We start from the raw sequence: 22,274 nt of genomic DNA, 5'->3' as shown, positions 1-22,274 counted from the left end.
CCGTGAGCAGCTGTTGCAGTCTGGCTTCCAGAACGTGGAGGAATGCTTGTCCCTCATGCTCTAGCCACAGGTTGATTATGTTTGAGGCGGAGTTCGTGATGAGGTCCCGAAGCTCCGTGGGTGGGGTGAATGCCGCTGGATCCATATCTGGCTGGTCCGTACTGTCACGGAGAGTGAGGTGAGCCGTGTGGAGGAAATGAAGGAGGATCCAAATGCAGGCAGTCGTGAAGGTGTAAAGGTGGTTTATTGAACATGAAAGTAAATACAAACGGCAAATGGAACTAGAACTAAACTATACTGGGATCAACTAAACTACAGAGCACAAACCTTAACGAGAACGACCAGAAGAGACTAACGGCGGACAGCAGGGAGAACACATGGGTGAGACAAGGTAGAAACGCAGATGAGGCAGGGTGGAATACACAGACGGACCAGCAACTACAATGACGGAGGACATGACTTAAATACACCAGAGAACACAGGGGAATTACACACAGGTGGTGGACACAGCTGGGAATGATCAACAAGACGAGACAGAGGTAAAACTGAACACACTCACATGAGACCCAGACCTTCACAATAAAACAGGAAATGAGAACACCACACCAAGACGCGGACCTGACACTGAGAGACAGACAGAATGACACATGGAACCCGAACTAAACTAAACGTGAGATACAACCGAGAACAAATCCTTAAACATGAAACTCAAATAATAAACATCATAATCATCATCATCATAAACACAACAAGAGAACAAGAAAACAATCCCTGATGCAAACTAAAACCAAAACATAATAACCTCAAACATGGAATAACAAAAACATGAAACTCCACATACTGGGTCCAACGGACCCAGACCCATGACAGCTAGGATAGGCTACCTGATAAGGACACCTGGTTACAGATAATGGACAAAGCACATCTTACTTCTCAGAAGGTGTTCATAAAGATTCCTCATCTTCATGAGGATGTCACGTGCAGCACCTTCCGCTGGTTCGATGTGAGTGATCACGTCCCCTACTATACGGCCCTTACGGTCAAACTGTCCAAGAAACAGAATTGGCTGGTAGCCCAGGGCATGTAGCTTTGAAACCTGCAAGAACAACAAAGAAAAACATACAGCCAGTCTTTCATGTAAGCAAATTGATGTATAACAAACCTTTAAGTTTCACATCTTTGTTGTTTTATTGTTGTCGATAGTTAAAAAGTATTTATGGTGACCAAACCTGTAAATGTATGATAAAATCCATCTTGAAATGTTTTGTCTCTCAGTTAATAGCCGATTAAATTAAAAATCAGAAGTAGCTTAAATAAAAATAGTTTTTAACAAGTTTTTTCTAGTTTGATGTCTTTAGTGTGGTGATGTTATTCTGATGTGAATAACTTTTTTATTTATGCTCTTTTATAAATTAATATTTTATGTGTATATACATGTCTTGTTAGTTTCTTACTTCATGATATACAAGAAAACATTGACAACTGTTGTCTAGCAGACCAACCACTTATTAGATCAGAACTTTTAAACTTACTGACAACTGAATTAACCACCCTGCTCGCATTTCTGTTTTTTTTTTTACAGAGGCAGCCCAGTTACTGTTTTTAAACTGTTCTTGTTTGTTTTTTCAATCCCTCCTTTACGTTCAGGCTGCCCAGGCATCCACTGCATGTCTTCCTGTTGCAGGTGTTTGGAGCCTGACAGGAAGGGCATGGTTTGGTTTTTGGCTTTGTCATTTCTGCAAATGAAAATGGAACATGTAGGGATTATTTCAGGTCTGTTTTGGTGAAATGATTACAAAAATAATTTATGACCAAAGAAATAACTTATATTACGAGGCAGTATTACACCATATTTAGAAAAAAAATCAATTACGAGATTAAAGTCGTTAATATTGAGTTAATTGCGTGAATAGGGTTAAAAAAAACTGAATTGATTACAGAAAAGATACATTGCTAAATTAGAGCAGTACTAACATTAGCTGGGTGGCCAAGCAAGTGTCTTACACATGAGAATACATCACAAAAAAAATTAAATAAACTTTTGCAGAAGTAGTTCTCTTGGTACACAGACTGCTCTGTGAAAACATTTCAAGTTTAATATCAGTTTAATATCACTGAAATTAATATTTCAGTGAACATGCAAATTACCCACAGTTGATCACAACTTACTTAGCTAGGATCTGCCTCGTGTCGAGTCGAAAAATTCGCTGCAGGACCGTGAGTTGAAAGATACATTTACTACGACTCCCAAGATGCATTGCAGTAAAAACCATCCAATCGCCTTGCTTAAGATCTGTTGACGTGTCGCTAAAGGCGCGCTGTAGATAAATATTGCAATTTGTAAAAAAATAAATAAAATAAAATAATAAAATTTGCAATTTTTAATTACATAATTAAACACTGGGCCAGTTGATTTTCGTATTATTGCTGGTTATTATTTTAGAGTAAATAAAGGAATAACGGGTAGCACCAAGCTGTTGTTATCTTCATTTCCATAGCAACGGCAGTTGAGGATTATGGGTAGTGTGCAGTTACCGGATTAGTGCGTCTGCGTAAATTGGTCTGATTGGTTGGAGCCGAGCGCATCCAAAACTAACAGGAGTGGTGAATGAATCTATAAATGTGTTTTACGTGTGAAATGAAAATAATAAACCTAACAAAGGATTATGTACGTTAAATCTGCGCACGTTCAGATCGTGAATCAGTTTGGAAAACACTGTGTGATGGCGAAGCGATCATGAAGCGATTTTATTGTTGAATTATCAGTGATACTTTCATGTGTTTTTGTTGAGAAATGTTAACGATGTCATTAAAAGAAAGCATTAAATTAGGAAGAAAAACCCGTTCGCGGAGAGGGTCCCCGGTTCTCCAGTTAGATTGTGCTTCACGGCGTCATGTTTCGCCGTGACGGGGTTATTATTGGAGTAAATGGATGGCTGGAGCCTCTGCTCGAAGCGTCTCTGATGGCCGCGAGCAGGTTCATATTGAAATGAATTGACAACCCACAGCGTCGCATAAAAACGTGGAAGGGTACCTTAGGCGTCAGCATGAGAAGTTAAGGGACGTGACAAATCGTCATTATTTTACGCGTCGGGAGTGAGAACGGGTTGCAATTTCAGTCTTTTATGTGGGAAATAGATTCAGAGTTTGCCCACATTTCCTATCATACAGAGGTCCGTTGGCTGAGTCGGGGAAAAGTTCTCAATCGAGTTTTTGAGCTCAGCAAGGAAATCTGTCAGTTCATGGACATGGCATGTATGATGCGGTGAAAGCATTTCAAGTGAAGCTGTCACAAATGCAACAGTGCAACCTGCCTCACTTTCCCTGTTGCCAAGTAATGTTGAACCAAGTCAGCGGACTTTGCTGAACTGCACCTGTGCAGATTCAGATGGAGCTGCAGTGTAATGATTAGTGGTGTGCGATACTGCATATTTTGGTATCGATCCAATACCAAGTAAATACGGGTCAGTATCGCCGATACCAATACCGATACTTTTCAATAAATAAGGTGGATGCCTCATTGAATTGCTAAATCGCAATTAATTTTCAGGACCTTAAGTGTTTTTTTTTATTTTTCCTTTTGTATTATTAATTACTTAAAACCCGGGACATAATTAGGAGAAATAATTTATTTATAATTAAATAAAAATGCTTTATTATTGTGGCGGGCCGTGGTCTGCAATGCTGCTGCAGGATAGATGGACTCACCTTCACTGCATCTACAATCATGCATCACCGGCTTAAAACCTGTGCGCTGCTTGTGCTGTTGATGTGTACAGCTGGCAGCAGGAGGGCTGCAGCCATTGAATGTAGGCTACTGTTACAGCAACCGGGTGATCACTGTAAGGGTGGACAGCGCGCGGCTCGAGGTGAGCCGGAGGCTGGCGCGCCAGCAGGACCTGCCAAGCTGGAGATGGAGGTCGAGGTGCGCGAGGTACGCGGGGGTCCTGCCTGAGGGCGGGGCATGCTGTCCGCTTCGGCCGTCTGCCCAGCTGCCTCTGAGCCCTGGCTCACTTCCACTCCTGCTCCGCCGGCTCTGCTTGCCATATGGGTGGCCATCAGGCCAGCTCCCGGGCTTCCACTGGAGGCGCGGGAGACCGCCAGAGTGGACACTTCCCCCGTCGCTGGGCATGGGGCGCCGATGGTCCGGGCCGATTCCCTCGCCTGCTTGCGGGATGGGGTGAAGCGGGCGATGGGGGTATGTGGCAGGGCGTGTTATGCGATGCCGCTGCAGGTTTGGTGGTGGTGATGTGTACGGCTGCCAGTGGGAGCAGCCGTTGAATGTACTGATCATCGGGTCTGCCGTGGTGGCGATCTTTTTTTTTTTTTTTTTTTTATCTTAAGTGCACGCAAACCAGTAAACAAATTAAAACAAATACTGTTGATTAACTATAATACAAAAATTACAATTAAAATTCTCAACAACAAATACAATTGGTAAAAATATAATTAATATGTAAACAACTTAATAACCCCCAAAGCGCAACACTGAAACATAACTGCTCTCCGCTGTCACAGGAGCGGCGAGCCCAGCGACGGGCTGTTTCGTTTTTGCCGAAAGCACAGCATAGCAAACAAGCAGAACTCAAAGTAAAGAATCGATCTAACCAGGCTAGTATCGATCCGATACCGATCCCGACTTAGGATCGATACTATCGATATTTGGACCGATCCGCCCACCACTACAGGGAGTGCAGAATTATTAGGCAAGTTGTATTTTTGAGGAATAATTTTATTATTGAACAACAACCATGTTCTCAATGAACCCAAAAAACTCATTAATATCAAAGCTGAATGTTTTTGGAAGTAGTTTTTAGTTTGTTTTTAGTTTTAGCTATTTTAGGGGGATATCTGTGTGTGCAGGTGACTATTACTGTGCATAATTATTAGGTAACTTAACAAAAAACAAATATATACCCATTTCAATTATTTATTTTTACCAGTGAAACCAATATAACATCTCCACATTCACAAATATACATTTCTAACATTCAAAAACAACACAAAAACAAATCAGCGACCAATATAGCCACCTTTCTTTGCAAGGACACTCAAAAGCCTGCCATCCATGGATTCTGTCAGTGTTTTGATCTGTTCACCATCAACATTGCGTGCAGCAGCAACCACAGTCTCCCAGACACTGTTCAGACAGGTGTACTGTTTTCCCTCCTTGTAAATCTCACATTTGATGATGGACCACAGGTTCTCAATGGGGTTCAGATCAGGTGAAAAAGGAGGCCATGTCATTAGTTTTTCTTCTTTTATACCCTTTCTTGCCAGCCACGCTGTGGAGTACTTGGACGCGTGTGATGGAGCATTGTCCTGCATGAAAATCATGTTTTTCTTGAAGGATGCAGACTTCTTCCTGTACCACTGCTTGAAGAAGGTGTCTTCCAGAAACTGGCAGTAGGACTGGGAGTTGAGCTTGACTCCATCCTCAACCCGAAAAGGCCCCACAAGCTCATCTTTGATGATACCAGCCCAAACCAGTACTCCACCTCCACCTTGCTGGCGTCTGGAGCTCTCTGCCCTTTACCAATCCAGCCACGGGCCCATCCATCTGGCCCATCAAGACTCACTCTCATTTCATCAGTCCATAAAACCTTAGAAAAATCAGTCTTGAGATATTTCTTGGCCCAGTCTTGACGTTTCAGCTTGTGTGTCTTGTTCAGTGGTGGTCGTCTTTCAGCCTTTCTTACCTTGGCCATGTCTCTGAGCATTGCACACCTTGTGCTTTTGGGCACTTCAGTGATGTTGCAGCTCTGAAATATGGCCAAACTGGTGGCAAGTGGCATCTTGGCAGCTGCACGCTTGACTTTTCTCAGTTCATGGGCAGTTATTTTGCGCCTTGGTTTTTCCACACGCTTCTTGCGACCCTGTTGACTATTTTGAATGAAACGCTTGATTGTTCGATGATCACGCTTCAGAAGCTTTGCAATTTTGAGACTGCTGCATCCCTCTGCAAGATATCTCACTATTTTTGATTTTCCTGAGCCTGTCAAGTCCTTCTTTTGACCCATTTTGCCAAAGGAAAGGAAGTTGCCTAATAATTATGCACACCTGATATAGGGTGTTGATGTCATTAGACCACACCCCTTCTCATTACAGAGATGCACATCACCTAATATGCTTAATTGGTAGTAGGCTTTCGAGCCTATGCAGCTTGGAGTAAGACAACATGCATGAAGAGGATGATGTGGACAAAATACTCATTTGCCTAATAATTCTGCACTCCCTGTAGTAATGATACACTCAAGGGAAAGTACAACACTGAATGGCCCCCACAGTTTATTAGTTCCATTCCTGAGGCAATGCCTCAACTCCGTCTACATGCGGCTCCAACCTTGTGTTTGCTTTCATTTATTTTTCTGGGGTTTTTGGCAGCATACTCATATTTCTAACTTGCATAATTTTGACATTTTATGAAGAGCAAAATATTTAAAGTTAAAGTGGGAACCTGTGGTTTGCACCTCTAGGGAAAGTCTGTGGTATGAACTGAGCTTTGTACTGAGTGTGCAGTCTGCCCCATGTGCTACTGTCTGTGAGCCTTGTCTACAAAACTTTGTCTAAAATGTGAGATTCTCTTGAATAATATTAGTTTCACTATGGCCTGTGAGACTTATTTTTATTTCTGAAGGTTGAAGCCTTAAGCGTGCAAGTTGTTTTTGTGTTGTTGTTTTTTTCAGTTCTCTGAGCTTCTTTGGTAATAAAACTTTTTCAACACTGATTTCCCTTGTAAGAATCTCATTTTTGTTACTTCCCCTGTCCCATAGCAGAGCTGGGTCGTAACATAAGTGGGGGCTCGTCGAGGATCTCACAAAGGGAATCCCTGTTTCTGGAAGTGAAAATGTGTTTGTCTTAGTGTAACCTTTTCATTAGTGGTTAAGCGCTATGCCAGCTGCATTTTGTCTGGAACACTTTTTAGCAGCGTCTATTGAGCTCTAATTGCTGCAAGTGTGATTTGCTGCAAATTGAAGACCACTTTAAGCTGCAGGTCCCAAAAGAATGATTTAAAAGCTCTAGTAGTGGATACGTTTGTGGAAACTGGCCTGATTCAAGCTCCTGATCTGCCTGAGGTTTCCATTGTGCCAAGCCGAGCTGCTTTGTTTGAGGAGGACCATAAGGATGGTCCCAGTGTGAATGGTGAGGTGGATGAGCGGGGAAGACACTGCACACACTCCTTCGCTATGATCCACTTTCTTCTGGGAGTTAAGGAGGCAGGGATGGAGCTCTACTAAAGGTACGGTTGGCACGCCTCCATTTGGAGGCCAAAGAGAAGGCACAGGCCAGACGAGCTCAGCTGGAGCTTGAAATCAGAAGGCTGGAGAGGCAGACAAGCATTAAGGCTGCGTAAGCTTGAGCTGGAGTCCCAGCTACAAGCCTTATCTGCCTCTGCTGACTTTCCAGGTTCCATCTCCACGTCTGCTATAGCATTCGATGTCAGTAAGTGTATTTCTCTAGTGCCCGCATTTAGGGAAGCTGAAGTTGATTCATATATATTCATATGCCTGCACCAGTGTGTGAATGTGAGAGTGAATGAATAGTGGAATTGTAAAGCTCTTTGAGGGTCTCGAAAAGCGATATATAAATGCAATCCATTATTATTATTATTATTATTATTATTATTATTATTATTATTATTATTATATTTTGCAGCATTTGAACACATTGCTGGTGCTTTTCAGTGGCCTATTGATATTTAGCCCCTTTTGTTACAGTGCAAACTGAAAAGCTCTAGAGGCGGTTGCCACGTTTACTTTACAAGACAGTTTAAATTATCTGAGTGTTAAAGCCGCTACCTTGCAAGCTTATTAACTGGTAGCTGTAGCTTATAGACAGAGGTTTCAACAACAGAGAAAACTTCTCAATCAAACTTACAGTGCCTTGCAAAAGTATTCAGCCCACTTGAATTTTCACACATTTTGTCACATTACAGCAACAAACATGAATCAATTTTATTGGAATTCCACGTGAAAGACCAATACAAAGTGGTGTACACGTGAGAAGTGGAATGAAAATCATACATGATTCCAAACATTTTTTACAAATAAATAACTGAAAAGTGGGGTGTGCGTTATTGTTCATCCCCCTTTGGTCTGAGTGCTGTCAGTTGCCCATAGACATTGCCTGATGAGTGCTAATGACTAAATAGAGTGCACCTGTCTGTAATCTAATGTCAGTACAAATACAGCTGCTCTGTGACGGCCTCAGAGGTTGTCTAAGAGAATATTGGGAGCAACAACACCATGAAGTCCAAAGAACACACCAGACAGGTCAGGGATAAAGTTATTGAGAAATTTAAAGCAGGCTTAGGCTACAAAAAGATTTCCCAAGCCTTGACTGTTCAAGCGATCATTCAGAAATGGAAGGAGTATAGCACAACTGTAAACCTACCAAGACAAGGCCGTCCACCTAAACTCACAGGCCGAACAAGGAGAGCGCTGATCAGAAATGCAGCCAAGAGGCCCATGGTGACTCTTGACGAGCTGCAGAGATCTACAGCTAAGGTTGGGGAATCTGTCCATAGAACAACTATTAGTCGTGCACTGCACAACATTGGCCTTTATGGAAGAGTGGCAAGAAGAAAGCCATTGTTAACAGAAAACCATAAGAAGTCCCGTTTGCAGTTTGCCACAAGCCATGTGGGGGACACAGCAAACATGTGGAAGAAGGTGCTCTGGTCAGATGAGACCAAAACGCTATGTGTGGCGGAAAACTAACAAAGCACATCACTCTGAACACACCATCCCCACTGTCAAATATGGTGGTGGCAGCATCATGCTCTGGGGGTGCTTCTCTTCAGCAAGGACAGGGAAGCTGGTCAGAGTTAATGGGAAGATGGATAGAGTCAAATACAGGGCAATCAAAGTCTGCAAAAGACTTGAGACTGGGGCAGAGGTTCACCTTCCAGCAGGACAACGACCTTAAACATAAAGCCAAGGCAATAATGGAATGGTTTAAAATAAAACATATCCATGTGTTAGAATGGCCCAGTCAAAGTCCAGATCTAAATCCAATTGGGAATCTGTGGCAAGATCTGAAAACTGCTGTTCACAAACGCTGTCCCTCTAATCTGACTGAGCTGGAGCTGTTTTACAAAGAAGAATGGGCAAGGATTTCAGTCTCTAGATGTGCAAAGCTGGTAGAGACAGACCCTAAAAGACTGGCAGCCGTAATTGCAGCAAAAGGTGGTTCTACAAAGTATTGACTCAGGAGGCTGAATAATTACGCACACCCCACTTTTCAGTTATTTATTTGTAAAAAATGTTTGGAATCATGAATGATTTTCGTTCCACTTCTCACGTGTGCACCACTTTGTATTGGTCTTTCAAGTGGAATTCCAATAAAATAGATTCATGTTTGTGGCTGTAATGTGACAAAATGTGGAAAAGTTCAAGGGGGCCGAATACTTTTGCAAGGCACTGTATATGGAATCTGCCAGCGAGAAGGGGATCCTCTTTGATAAGTGTTGTCTTTGTCTTGTATCAAAAGCCAATGATTATGACTCTCTGCTAAGTTGGTGTTGCTGGAAGACTAACACACGGAAATTGGAAATGAACAGAACAGAGCCTTGTGGGGTTTATAGTGTCCTTCAGCCTCTCTCTCTCTCTCTCTCTCTCTCTCTCTCTCTCTCTCTCTCTCTCTCTCTCTCTCTCTCTCTCTCTCTCTCTCTCTCTCTCTCTCTCTCTCTCTCTCAGGTGATTGTCAATTCTGAGGGAGAGTGAGAGCATGTCCTCAAAGGATGAGGCCTATTGCGAGAAGACACTGATCCATCAAAATCCAATAACATGTTCTCCTGCAATGCGTTTGCCCTGCCTCAAATTTACCAATCTCTTGGTTGTGCTGCCCTCAGAGATAGGGTGAGCAAAAGTCTTTTTTTAGTTCCCCCAAAAACTCATCATAAAGGCAAGATAAAATTGGGTGAAGGGAAAAATATGCCTCAGCCCACACCAGCACTTGTCCCCTCAGCATTCCTACCAGGTAGGAGAGCTTAGAAGCAGGGGGGAAAAGCGGCCAAACACTAGTAAACACTGTAACAGGAAACCCTCGCACCTACCCAGTTCCACCCAAGATGGGTTCAGGCGCTACAGAAACTGCATCGCGAAACACCAGCATAGCGGGCAGAGAGTTGGCAGCGTCAAAGGATGATGCTACACTCTCAGGAGCCAGAAATGGTGTGGGTGTGGACAGGGCAGGTCCCCTGACTGGGACTAAGCTCTAATACTGTAGCGAGAATTTCTTTTTGTTTGTCACTGATGATTTTGCACTGTTTGCCTAAAAAGTCTGTTTATATTCACAATGAATCATGCCCTACTTGGAAATTGCAGTCCTGTCAAGGGGCCCAAGGGCCAGTACCAAATAGAGACACAGTTGAGACAGTGATACATTTTAAAAACCTTTACTGAGTGCACAGGGATTCAAGATAGGGATTCAAGCAGGGTAAGGCACTATATTTGTGAAAGCTGAATTGATGGGCTTACTTGCAGGAGTAGAGTGTGGAACTCTGGGGAGGGTAGCTGAGTTGAGCATCCACGTGGTATGAGATCAAGTGAGGTTCCAACTATTTGTTTCCAGGAATCTAAGAGTGATAGTGGGCAGGAGGACAAGCAGGTGAGAGCAGTGAGTAGTTTAATTTGGAAGAGGCAGGTTGTGGAGCATTACAGTGCATTTTGCCAAGAAGACCAGCGTCCAGAGACTTGAATTGCAAGTGAGAAGGTAGTGTCATGGTGGAGAAATTGAAGGCACAAGGAGATCAAGGTAAGCAAAGAGCATGTCTATACCCAAAGACATGAGGCCTGATTACCACCGCGAGGTAGCTGATGAACTGGCGGAGAAATGATGGGAACGCTGGTCTTTATATACAGCCTCGCTGATTACTGTTGATGGATTCCAGGCGAGAAATAAGACACAGGTAAACACACGCAGGCATGGAAAAACACCAGACTCTCACCCAGATCATGACACAGGTAAGAAAATCACAGAAAGTTGATTCTGCTCATCTGGACACACACACACGTGATGCAGTGTGTCCATGAAAAAACTAAACTAAACTAAAAAAGGGATTACTTAATTAGTGCCAACAGAAAAACTTTCTATACCTTAAATCATCCTCCCACAACTGGCCATCTGTCTATAGCATGAGTAATGTGCAACCAAATGGAGCTGTCATTCTCACCCTCATCACACAAGCACATAAGCATACGAGTGCGGACATTGTGTGTGTGTGTGTGTGTGTGAGTTTGAACCGGGCCTTATCGAGTGAGTGTGCCAGGCGAGTGGGGAGTGTGCTGACAGAGGTGTGGAGGTCGAAGCTGAGGTTTTTTGTTATTCACCTGTGAATGGTGACAGGTGTTTGAGAGGTAAAAAGCCCTTCTAATGAGCAGAGCAGTCTGCTGCTGGCAGGATTGGGATGGGTAGAGGGGGCTGTGCAGTAAAGGTCACCTTCTGCTGTCTTGTAGGACTTGCCACTGAAACGCTAAAACAGAAAGAAAATAGCAAAGGCTGGCATGAACTACTCCCCTGTACATAGCCAGGATGTAAACTAATGAGGAGATTGGAAAAATGATTCCGATGTTGAGCTGAGACTCCTGAGTTCTTAGTAATTCTAGTCCATGTACTATTTGTACTATTGTGTGTGTGTGTGTGTGTGTGTGTGTATATATATATATATATATATATATATATATATATATATATATATATATATATATATATATATATATATATATATACACACACACACACACACACACACACACACACACACACACACACACGCAGCTGGATAGCGTAGTGGTTAGACTACACACCTTTGGAACCCAGGATCGCAAGTTCGATTCCTGCCTGGGGCGTCTGTATCCAGTAAGGGTCCTAAGGCTAGACCCCCTATGCTAAGCGAGCCTACCGCAGACATGAGCGAGGCAGATAAATATGAAGGCATGCCGGCTCGGACTCGCCCGATCAACAAGGCCGCGTCAGGTGTTGAGAGACCAGGGCACCCTGACGAAAAGTGGGCTACTGGAACAAGAAGGCATCGGTGGGCAAGAGACGAAAACAGGGCGTTGTTGGAATGCTACTACGCAAGTAACCCCGGCGGAAGGGGCTACATGAATAGGATGACGGATCTATGGATTCTTCGATACCCAACATCCACAATGACGGCGAAACAACTAGTAGCTCAGTGTTCCAACATTCGAAAGAAAGGACTGCTCTCACAGCTAGAGATTGATTGGCAAAATGGTGGTGGCTAACCATAGTGGTGGTAGACAAACAGAAGAAGACGGCCGTAGCGATCGATGTAGCGGTTCCGAATGACAGCAATATCAGGAAGAAGGAACACGAGAAGCTGGAGAAATACCAAGGGCTCAGAGAAGAGCTCGAGAGGATGTGGAGTGCTGGGTGTTTTATATATATATATATATATATATATATATATATATATATGTGTTGTGTGTGTGTGTGTGTGTGTGTGTGTGTATATATATATGTATGTGTGCGTGTATATATATATGTATATATGTGTGTGTGTGTGTGTGTGTGTATGTGTGTATTCATTCATATATAATTAAGAGAGAATGCTGGTGGTATAAGGGTGTATATAAATGTAATAGACTGTTGAGAAACGTCCACTTGAACCACTAATAATATGTGAGATTTGTTCTGTTTTCCAGATTTCAACTGTGGCTCCTGTCTGTGTTAAGTTGCCTGTCATCAAACACGTACTGGTACACTGAAGTATTTTTCTGTTTTTCCCTAATAAATTTGCTTCACAGATCAGATGGTGAATATGCTGGCAAGATTTTTCTCACTGTGGCTGACCACCAGTTTCTAAAAATAACGGAGTCTTCATTAATCCCATGCAAACGTACACCTATCTGGAATAACCCTGACATATTACAAAACAATAATATGATTAACTTCTAAGAATGGAGTTGTAAAGGAATTAAATACTTAGAACATATATTAGAGGGAACAGAATTTATTCCATTTGACAGACTAGTTGCACAATATGGGATCAACAAGAAAAGATTTTTAGAATATCAACAAATTAAATCCATAGTAAAAAAGAAATTTAACCTCAGTCAAGTTGAATTACAAACACCACCAAGTGCGGCACATTTCCTTACTCTTAAATCCCCCAAATTATTATCTAAAATATACAGAACACTTTCTAAATTAGATGAATCAATATCCCTTCTTATTGCAAAGTGGGAAGCAGATTTATCAGTCAGCTTAGACCAAAACTTCTGGTCTCAGGTATGCTTAAAAACCTTTAAATTGATTAAAAATCCCAGTCTGCAATTAATACAATACAAAATACTACATAGAGTGCACTATACAGGTCATCAGGATGTTCAAGATGGGCTTTACATCTTCCAACAACTGCTCACACTGTCAAGGCAATACACCAGACAATTACATTCACGCTCTTTGGTTCTGTCCACCAGTGCAGAAGTTTTGGCGCGAGATATGTGAAGACTTATCAAAGTGTCTGAAATGTAAAATTCCAACCTCCCCTTTAGTATGCTTGCTGGGAAAACTGGATGAGGTCACTACAGAAACTAATACGGTCCACATGGTTTTTACTGCCCTATGCATCGCCAAGAAAACGGTCCTCATGAACTGGAAAAATAAAAATAATCTTAATTCTAGCCAATATAGAAACCTTCTAATAGATCACATTAGTCTCGATATAGCCTCTGCCACCACATTAGATCAATCCCTCTGGGCTCCTTTGATTAGCTCCATCACCTAGCGGGGGTAGGGGGTTGTGGTTTGGTCCCGCCTTAGCTACTGTGGTTGATATTAGAGATGGCACGATACCACTTTTTTATGTCCGATACCGATATCATAAATTTGGATATCTGCCGATACCGATATGAATCCGATATAGTGTTTTTTAATCAACAAAACTGTTTTTTAAATATCTTGCTGCATTTTGTATAAGTTCATACTCAAGTTTAAAACAACAACTACACTAAAGCTATTCTGTTATACCTGTATGCAAAAAAAAATATTTCATAGTTCAGCAATACTGATCAATCTAATAAACTTAAACCTACACCATCCTCCCTATTCTGGTATTTTAAAGAGTACTTAGCGTAAATATTAAGCAACCTAAATAATAGGGTTCCAACTCCCAGCAACAACAAAAATAAATAAATAAAAAATAGGGAACCACCCCTCACGCTCCACCTCATGATGCTTAATCGACGTAATCAACCTTAATTTGATGCAGTGTGGGAAAAAAAATGCACAGAAATCAATTATTTTTCAAGAAATATTAAATAGATTCAACATCTTTCTTCAACAAAATTGCAGACTGCACAGATGGTACCTTCCCAAAGGAAAAAGTACTATAGCTTACTAGGGTATATATATTAGACTTAATAGTTACTATATACAGTAATGGACTTCTATTCATTTTGCATCAAATTAAAACTTTGGGTGTCAGATAATTATTTATTAAAAGCTAGACATTTTAAATGAGAATAAGAAAGAAAAGTATGTCTTTGTGCCCCCTTTTCCCTGTTAATGCCCTATTGGCCCCCCTGGCTAAACTTTGCTAGATCCGCCCCTGCACAGTTACCAACCGTCAGCTACGTAGAAAAAGATCCTCGAGTAGAAAGTAATATTAAATACATTCTAACAACAGATGATCAAGCTTAAACGTGCTGCTGTTGTTCAGCCGCTGGTTTCCTCTTTCTGGTGCAAAGTGGGCCAAAAGCAAACTAGAGACACGGACTCGCGACAGAAAAGCCGATCAGCTGATCGTTAAGCAGTTTCATGATTGAAGTAGCAGCAAGAAGAGGCAGTCGTTTGTTAAGCTTAACGCAGGAATGCTTTACAAACATTCAGAGATGGACTTACACACTTGCTTTACTTCTCTCGGGATAACTTTGTCGGAGATGAAATGCCGGGTTGCTAGCGAAGCTCCAAATGCTATCCAGACCCACCGACAGGTCCCGCATGCCACAGCCGCTTCTATCACGTGATGCATACTGCTCCGACGTGCTAACGTTCTGAGGTGAGTTACGGCGTGTTGCAAGTTTTGTGAGGTGCTTTCGTGATATTTAATGGATCGGATTACATTTTTAATTTTTCTCCGATATCCGATCCAGTAATTTAGGTCAGTATCGGACCGATACCGATACGTAATATCGGATCGGTCCATCTCTAGTTGATATGGAGTTGGGACGGGCTTAGGGCGCCTGGTGGACCCCTAGAGACGTTATCCCTGGAGGGCTTAACCCGGGGGTTGTGTTCATAACCTGGTTAGTGGCTCTGGTCGCTCTTAGAGGTTGTTCTCCTCATGGCTGCGTGCAGCGGGGCTGGAGGATGGTCTGTACTGGTGGACGTAGGTTACTGGCCTGGTGGCCTGGCTGCCCCTGAGTGGATCCGGGGCAGGCGTGGGGAGTTGGGGTTCGGGGGTGCTTCGCCTCCGTGCTGGGGCTCTGGCTGGGCCTTGGGGGCTTCGGTCCTCGTCGGTATGTCACCGAGGTTGTGAGCGGGTGGGTGCACGGGGGCTCAGCCCTGGCGCAGGGGGCCTCTTGTGTATCGGCCTAACTGGGGGGCTCTTCAACTGGCGGGGAGGTTGCAGGAGTCCACTCTGCAGGTCCGTGAAAAGAGAAACTGTTGATCTTGCCAGATGTGCAGCTGCATTTGCTATTGGTGTGCGGGAGCAATGCCACCTATCACAGGTACTGCTTCATCTGATATTATGGGGGTGTCATTGTTAACTTGTTAATAAGTCTGGTTCAATGTAAGGCTAATGATTTTTTTCATAATATGTCCACTATCTTTGCAATTAATTGATTGTTTTTCATCGCTGGTTTTATTCAGCTATTACTTTCACCTATATAAGTTATTAAGAACAAATGTACATTACGAAGAAGTTAAGCACAAGAGTTGTGCAGTTCACTGCAATGTATGTAACTCTGGGCACACTCAACAGTTTAAAATAGGCTTAACAGTGTAAAATGTGTTCACTTTTAGGCATAAAAGACAAATGAAGTAGAATTACATTAAAAAAAAAATGAGGTAATCATTTGTTCACTTTTTCTGTTGTAACCTTTCATGCTCCTCCATCTTGCTCGGTGCAATGTGTTTGTGCCACGTGAGTCATGCATGTGGCATGTCATGCAAAACAATGCCAATTACTGGCTGATTTCTCCTTCTACTGCTCCACTGGTAAATTACAACATTCAGTGGCTCATTAATTTGAGCTAAAGAAATAGAGTTGCATTTTGCTTCTGTTATATTTTCTATTTACGTTTTCATGTCTCTGATGTGTTTCCCCCCCCCATCAGAGGAGTGTCAACAAGATTGTCCTTGGTGTCCAACAGTATCAAACAGCTCTTCTGACGTCCTTGAGGGGAAAAATAAAGACCATCCTTGAAAGGCAACCTGACAGCAATGGACCTTTACAACAAGAAGTTCTTTCAACACTGGACAACTTTCAGGATCCCTTTCCCATATGTGCAGCTTCAAACCTACAGGACCATGTAACACAGATGCATTTCAACCCTGTCACACCTGAGGAGATCATCATTTCCAAGTATGCCTGTAGAGTTAAAAAGGGAGAATCGAGAGTTCTTGCAATCAAAAACAAGTCTTTCTACTACATTCCTTTGATTGAAAGTTTGAAACAGCTATTATCCAATTCAAGACTATTTGACATGCTCAGTGCTGGACCTCAGAGTTGCCCCAACGCCAGTTTTTTGTGTGACATTAATGATGGAATTATTTTTAAAACCCACCCACTGTTTTCAAAGAAGAACTCCATTCTGATGAGATAGAAATGTGTAACCCCCTAGGGTCACGTGCGAGTGTAAATAAACTACTAATGTTTTATTACACCTTAGGCAACATAGACCCTAAGTTTAGATCAAAGTTGGCTTCCATCAGACTTCTCGCAATCGCAAAGTCTAGGGACATAGATGAGTGTGGGGTAGATATAATACTACGGAGAATCAATGAGGACTTGAAGTTACTGTACGATGGTGTTGTGATTAACACTGTCAATGGGGAATTTTATTTAAACAGAGCAGTTGTTGCTGTGTGTGGAGACACTCTGGCCCAGCATGAGCTTGCAGGATTTAAGGAAGGAGTTGGTTTTGCGTATAGCAAATGTCGTCATTGTGAGTGTACGTTTGATGAAATGCAAGAAAATTTCAATGAACATAGTTTCACCAGACGGACATTGGACGGACACATTAGGCAGTGCATTGAAATAGAAAGGGCAACTACTGAATTTTTGAAATCCTCGCTCAAAACAACTTTTGGCATAAATAGACAAAGCAAATTAGTTGATTTCCCAGGTTTTAATCTCATAGAGCAGATGCCACAGGATATTATGCATGTAATTCTTGAAGGAGTGGGCACCAATGGAAATTAAGTGTGTGTTGAAATACCTTGTTTTATCTGGAAATTTGGAATTGGACATGTTTAATTCTGCCATGCAGAACTTTCCTTTTTCATCAGTGGACATACGTGACAAGCCTTCACCAATTAGTATTGCTACTTTAGCTTCAAGTGACAACAGACTCAAACAATCCTCTGGACAAATGCTTATATTGATCAAGATTTTGCCATTCTCATTGTACAGTGTTGTAGAGAAAAATCCCTTTATCCAGTTTATTTTGGATTTAATTGAAATTGTTAAAATACTTTTTGCCCCAGTTGTGTCTTTACAAACTGTGTCCAAACTAAAAAAAAATGATAGAAGATCATCTTAAACAATTCAGGCAACTATTCCCAGAAAAAAAAATGTAATACCAAAGCAACATTACATGCTGCATCTTCCCTCTCAAATTATTGCCCTGGGACCTGTAATACATCATATGTGCATGAGATTCGAGTCTAAACACAGTTTTTTTAAACAATGGTCATCCAAATTAAACTTTAAGAATGTGTGCAAGTCTCTTGTAAACCACAATCAGCTGCTGGAGTGTTGCCAAAGTGAAGCAGGAACTGAGCATCCGATATTTGTAAATGAGAAAGAACTAGGTCCTATATCAGAGGTTGCTAACATGGACCATTTGCAATCAAAGGTTGTAGATTTTTTGGGGATTGAAGATGCTATACATCATGCCGTTAGAGTAAAGTGGCTTCCCTCCCCATCTCCAGCTGCCTCCCTCTTCCCGCTCCACCACAACCACCCACACATGCAGGGCCTTGGAGTAGGGGTATGTCACCAGGGTGCAGAGGAGGCTACCCCCCCTCTGTCCGCTTCTGGCTGCCTCTGCCTCAATTTTATCCCACAACTTAGACATTCACATTACTCACACTCTCATTACACATACATATAGGATCTTGGGGGTGGGCACGATACACGGAGTCCAAATTACCATCAGGGTGTACACCTCACCCCTGTCGTCGTTGCCCACCTCTCAATTTTGAATACACGTAGACATTGAGGGCTAGCAGGAGGGACTATGCGCTTACCTGCTGCTCTCTGGCAGGTAGCTCCATGCCCTCCTGGGTTTTAATTGCACCTTAGAACACACATGCATCAACACTACAATGAGCGGGTGGAGGGAGGTTTGGAGTCTTCTCTCACCCCCGTTCTCTGCGGCCTGCTGGAGCGGGGGGGCTAGGAGGAGTTGGCCGTCCGACTGCGGTCTGGAGTTTGGGGCCTCCCTGCTGCTGCGGAGTCGGGGCGGTCTGCCTCTCCCCACCGCAGGGAAAAGGGTAACACCACCTGGGTCTGGGTGCAGTTCCCCCCTCCAGGGGCAAGGGTACCTAGACCCGGTTCGTAGAGTACGCTTGGGGAGTGTGATCGTGTGTACAGCGTCTCTTTATGTCTGTCTCCACGTTGGTTGAGTGTGGAGTAAGTGCATATGAGAGCATGAGGGTGGGAATGGATGTTTGTGTCTGTGTGTGCCTGTATGTCTGTGTCTATATGTCTGGTTGGGTATCAGACGCCACCTCTCTGGGGACATCTCAGGCCCTCCAAGGTTTGGAGGCCTATCTCCACCCACCACCACTTCCCCTGCCGGTGGCGGACTCCCTCAGGTGTCGGTGCGTTGGTGGTTCTTTGTGTCTGGGGGTGGGCGTCCGGGTACACACCGGCTCACTCCTTGGCAGCCGCTTATCGGGGCCTGGAGCCTGGGGCTCGCTTGGGCCACTTCGGAGGTGGGGTGCCCCCGGCCTCTCGGCCTGGGGCTCGGTCACTCAGGCACAGCTGGCTGCCGGCGGAGCTCACGGGTGCGTCACTGCAACTCCCCCTGGCTTCTGCTCCGCGGCTGCTGAGTGAGCCCTCATCTGGGACTCTCCTCAGCTCTTACTGGGACAGTGGCGCGGCTGCCCCTCTGTTGGTCTTCCTTGGTCTCTTGTGTTCTGGGGGCCTCTGGATGTCTGGAGTTTTGATCTCCTCCATACCTGCTTCATACCCTGGAGGACGGGGCTGTGGCTCCCCACACTCCCTAGCAGATCGTTACATGGAGAAACCTTTGGAATGCAAGCATGCTGATCCACACAGGTATGCACACAGGTGTACACACGGGTATTCACAGACGCGGACTACAGCTTTCTTGGCTGCTGCCTCAAAGCACATTGTGCGCTGTCTATCTTGCGTGCTGCACAATATCGTTTATTATTTAGTATCTACTGATATCTACTGCTAGCTAGTTTATTGTGATGGTGCTGTTTTTTTTATTATGTTGCTCTTTGTTGTTTGCTTTCTCTTCTGTTTTTTTTCTCCATACAGGTGACCCAGGTGTTTTGTTTGTTTTGTTTTTTTGGTTTTTTTTTCTTTCTTCCCCCCCTTCTCACCGTCTCTTCTCCCCTTTGCCCAGAAGACAGTGGAGATTATTGTGGACTTCAGGAAGCACACAGCTCCACTCCCCCCCATCATCCTGACTGACACCCCCATCACCTCTGTGGACTCGTTCCGCTTCCTGGGTACCACCATCACCCAGGACCTGAAGTGGGAGCCCACCATCACTTCCGTCATTAAAAAAGCCCAGCAGAGGATGTACTTCCTGAGGCAGCTGAAGAAATTCAACCTGCCAACACGGACGATGATGCAGTTCTACACTGCAATCATCGAGTCCATCCTCACCTCCTCCATCACTGTGTGGTACGCTGGAGCCACTATCAGGGACAAACAGAGACTGCAGCGTGTTGTGCGCTCTGCTGAGAAGGTGATTGGCTGCAGACTCCCATCTCTGCAGGACCTGTACACCTCCAGGACACTGCGGCGTGCAGCTCGGATCTCAGCTGACCCTTCTCACCCTGGACACAGTCTGTTTGACCTGCTCCCCTCAGGCAGGAGGCTCCGGTCCATTCGCACCAGAACCTCTCGCCATAAGAACAGTTTCTTCCCCTCTGCTGTCGGACACATGAACAATAACCATATGACTGTTCCCACCACTAACACATGACCCTACGCTGTGTTCACTGCATCATTCCATGTTTGGCACTGATCACCACCTGCACTCATGTATATATCATGTATATATCTATCCACTTAGCACTTTTAATTCTTATTCTTATTTTTATATTTTTATGACAGCATGTTGCACTGAAGCACCGCAGCAATTTCCTAATGTTGTAAACCTCCTCAACATCTGGCAATAAACCCTTTCTGATTCTGATTCTGATTCTGATTCTTTGGTTTTCTTTCTCTCCCTCTCTTTCTTTCATTCTTTCTCCCTGTCCTATCCCCCAGTCATGTTTGTCCCGTTTGTAGCAACTGAAAATAAAATAAATTCATAATTATAATAAAGGTCAATCAAATGGACCAATATGGCAAGGCCATGATGATCCACTTGGTAAAATAAATCCGCTTGGCATCTTTCTTGGCCTTAAGACAACAATTCTGATGGCTAAAGATCCAAACGGGACACACAAAAAAAAAAAAAAGAGTAAAGTGGCTTATTTTATATGGAAACAAATACATCTGTGACAGGTCTCTTATACTCATTTCAGCAAATGGTTTAAACCCTATCTTTGGACTTGTAAAAAACATTTTTATTGTTAATAGTGTACTTTATTGTTTTGAATACCAGGTGTATGAAACCTTGGGTTTCAACAAAGACTTTCTTGCCTATGAAATTGCAATTCCCAACCTTGCCCAAGCAACTGAACTGACTGATGTTGAAGACCTACTTGATTTTATGTCATATTACCCAGTCAATTTCAGAAACAGTGTCTATGTTATGACAAAATATAACCTTGAAGATGTCCTTTCTTTAAAAACCTGAAATAAATACCTTCCAATGAGTGACTTTCTTATTTCAAGGAAAAAGGTGAATGTTTCTTATTTTGAGATAATTTTTGTTTTACACTCTATCTAAAAGCTATTTTTGCTTGAAATAAATGTAAAATGGTTCATTTTTAGATATACAGACTAAATAAGAAAAAAAAGTAATATATACTTGAAACAAGTTTAATCATCTAACACATGAGACTGGAAACTAGCTTGTAATGTTCAAAACAAGATGGACAAGATAATCTGGCTAAAATTAAGACAATAAATCTTGTCAAGCTACAAGGAATTTGCAGTGTTCCTAGAGTATTTAAAAGTAGAATGGGAGGGAGAGCCTTCAGTTTTCAGGCCCCTCTTCTGTGGAACCAGCTTCCAGTTTGGATTCAGGAGAAAGACACTATCTCTACTTTTAAGATTAGGCTTAAAACTTTCCTTTTTGGTAAAGCATATAGCTAATGTTAAGGTTCACATAATTGAGGAAGGAGAGTACAAACAACCAGGTCCAGAAGATCTTGGTCAAACAATTGATTTTAATGAATACACGCGTGGGAAGACTAATCTGTACGCAGACAGGAATTAATCTTCGACTTAATCAAAGCATACACAGATTTTTATAGCATCAGGGTTTGAATTAATGACGCCCCTTCATACGTCACAGACAGAATATATACATACGTCAAATCAAAACCACAATGACTTTTAACACGGTTTAAAAGAACATTGTCTTCTATCTCGTCTGGAACACAAGCCCCACATCCTGCCAGACGCTGTTCCTCTTTCCAGAGACAAACATGACCAACTTCTCACCTATAAATGAGTCTAACTAATGTGTGTGTGTGTATGTGTTGACCTTACATGCTCTCTCATCTCACCCGTTGCACTTCTGACCTTTTACCAGACCAGAGGCTCATCCTTATGTGTAATAACCTAACTGAAACTATATGTACTATGTTGAATAAATGTTTTAATCAAGAACCTCTACTGGACCAGGAGGTTCAGGAGGCTGGACCAGGTGACCCCGAATCCTCCCTTAGTTGTGCTGTAATAGACGTAGGCTGCC

General features: G+C 43.0%; 1 long non-coding RNA gene across 1 annotated transcript; it reads right to left on the bottom strand.

Moving 5' to 3' along the window:
* Nucleotides 1-1,578: 1,578 nt before the first annotated feature.
* LOC120716545 lies at nucleotides 1,579-2,341 on the bottom strand. Its single transcript, XR_005691976.1, has 2 exons — nucleotides 2,170-2,341; nucleotides 1,579-1,736 (listed from the first exon to the last, which is right to left on the bottom strand). It is a non-coding gene; the product is annotated as an uncharacterized LOC120716545 (long non-coding RNA).
* Between the last annotated feature and the right edge of the window lie 19,933 nt (nucleotides 2,342-22,274).

Source organism: Simochromis diagramma, unplaced genomic scaffold (genome assembly GCF_900408965.1).
Source record: "Simochromis diagramma unplaced genomic scaffold, fSimDia1.1 OVJJ01000691.1, whole genome shotgun sequence".
NCBI classification, from domain to species: Eukaryota; Metazoa; Chordata; class Actinopteri; order Cichliformes; family Cichlidae; genus Simochromis; species Simochromis diagramma.
The sequence above is the reverse complement of the archived record's forward strand: the minus strand, read 5'-3'. Positions and strand labels throughout refer to the sequence as shown.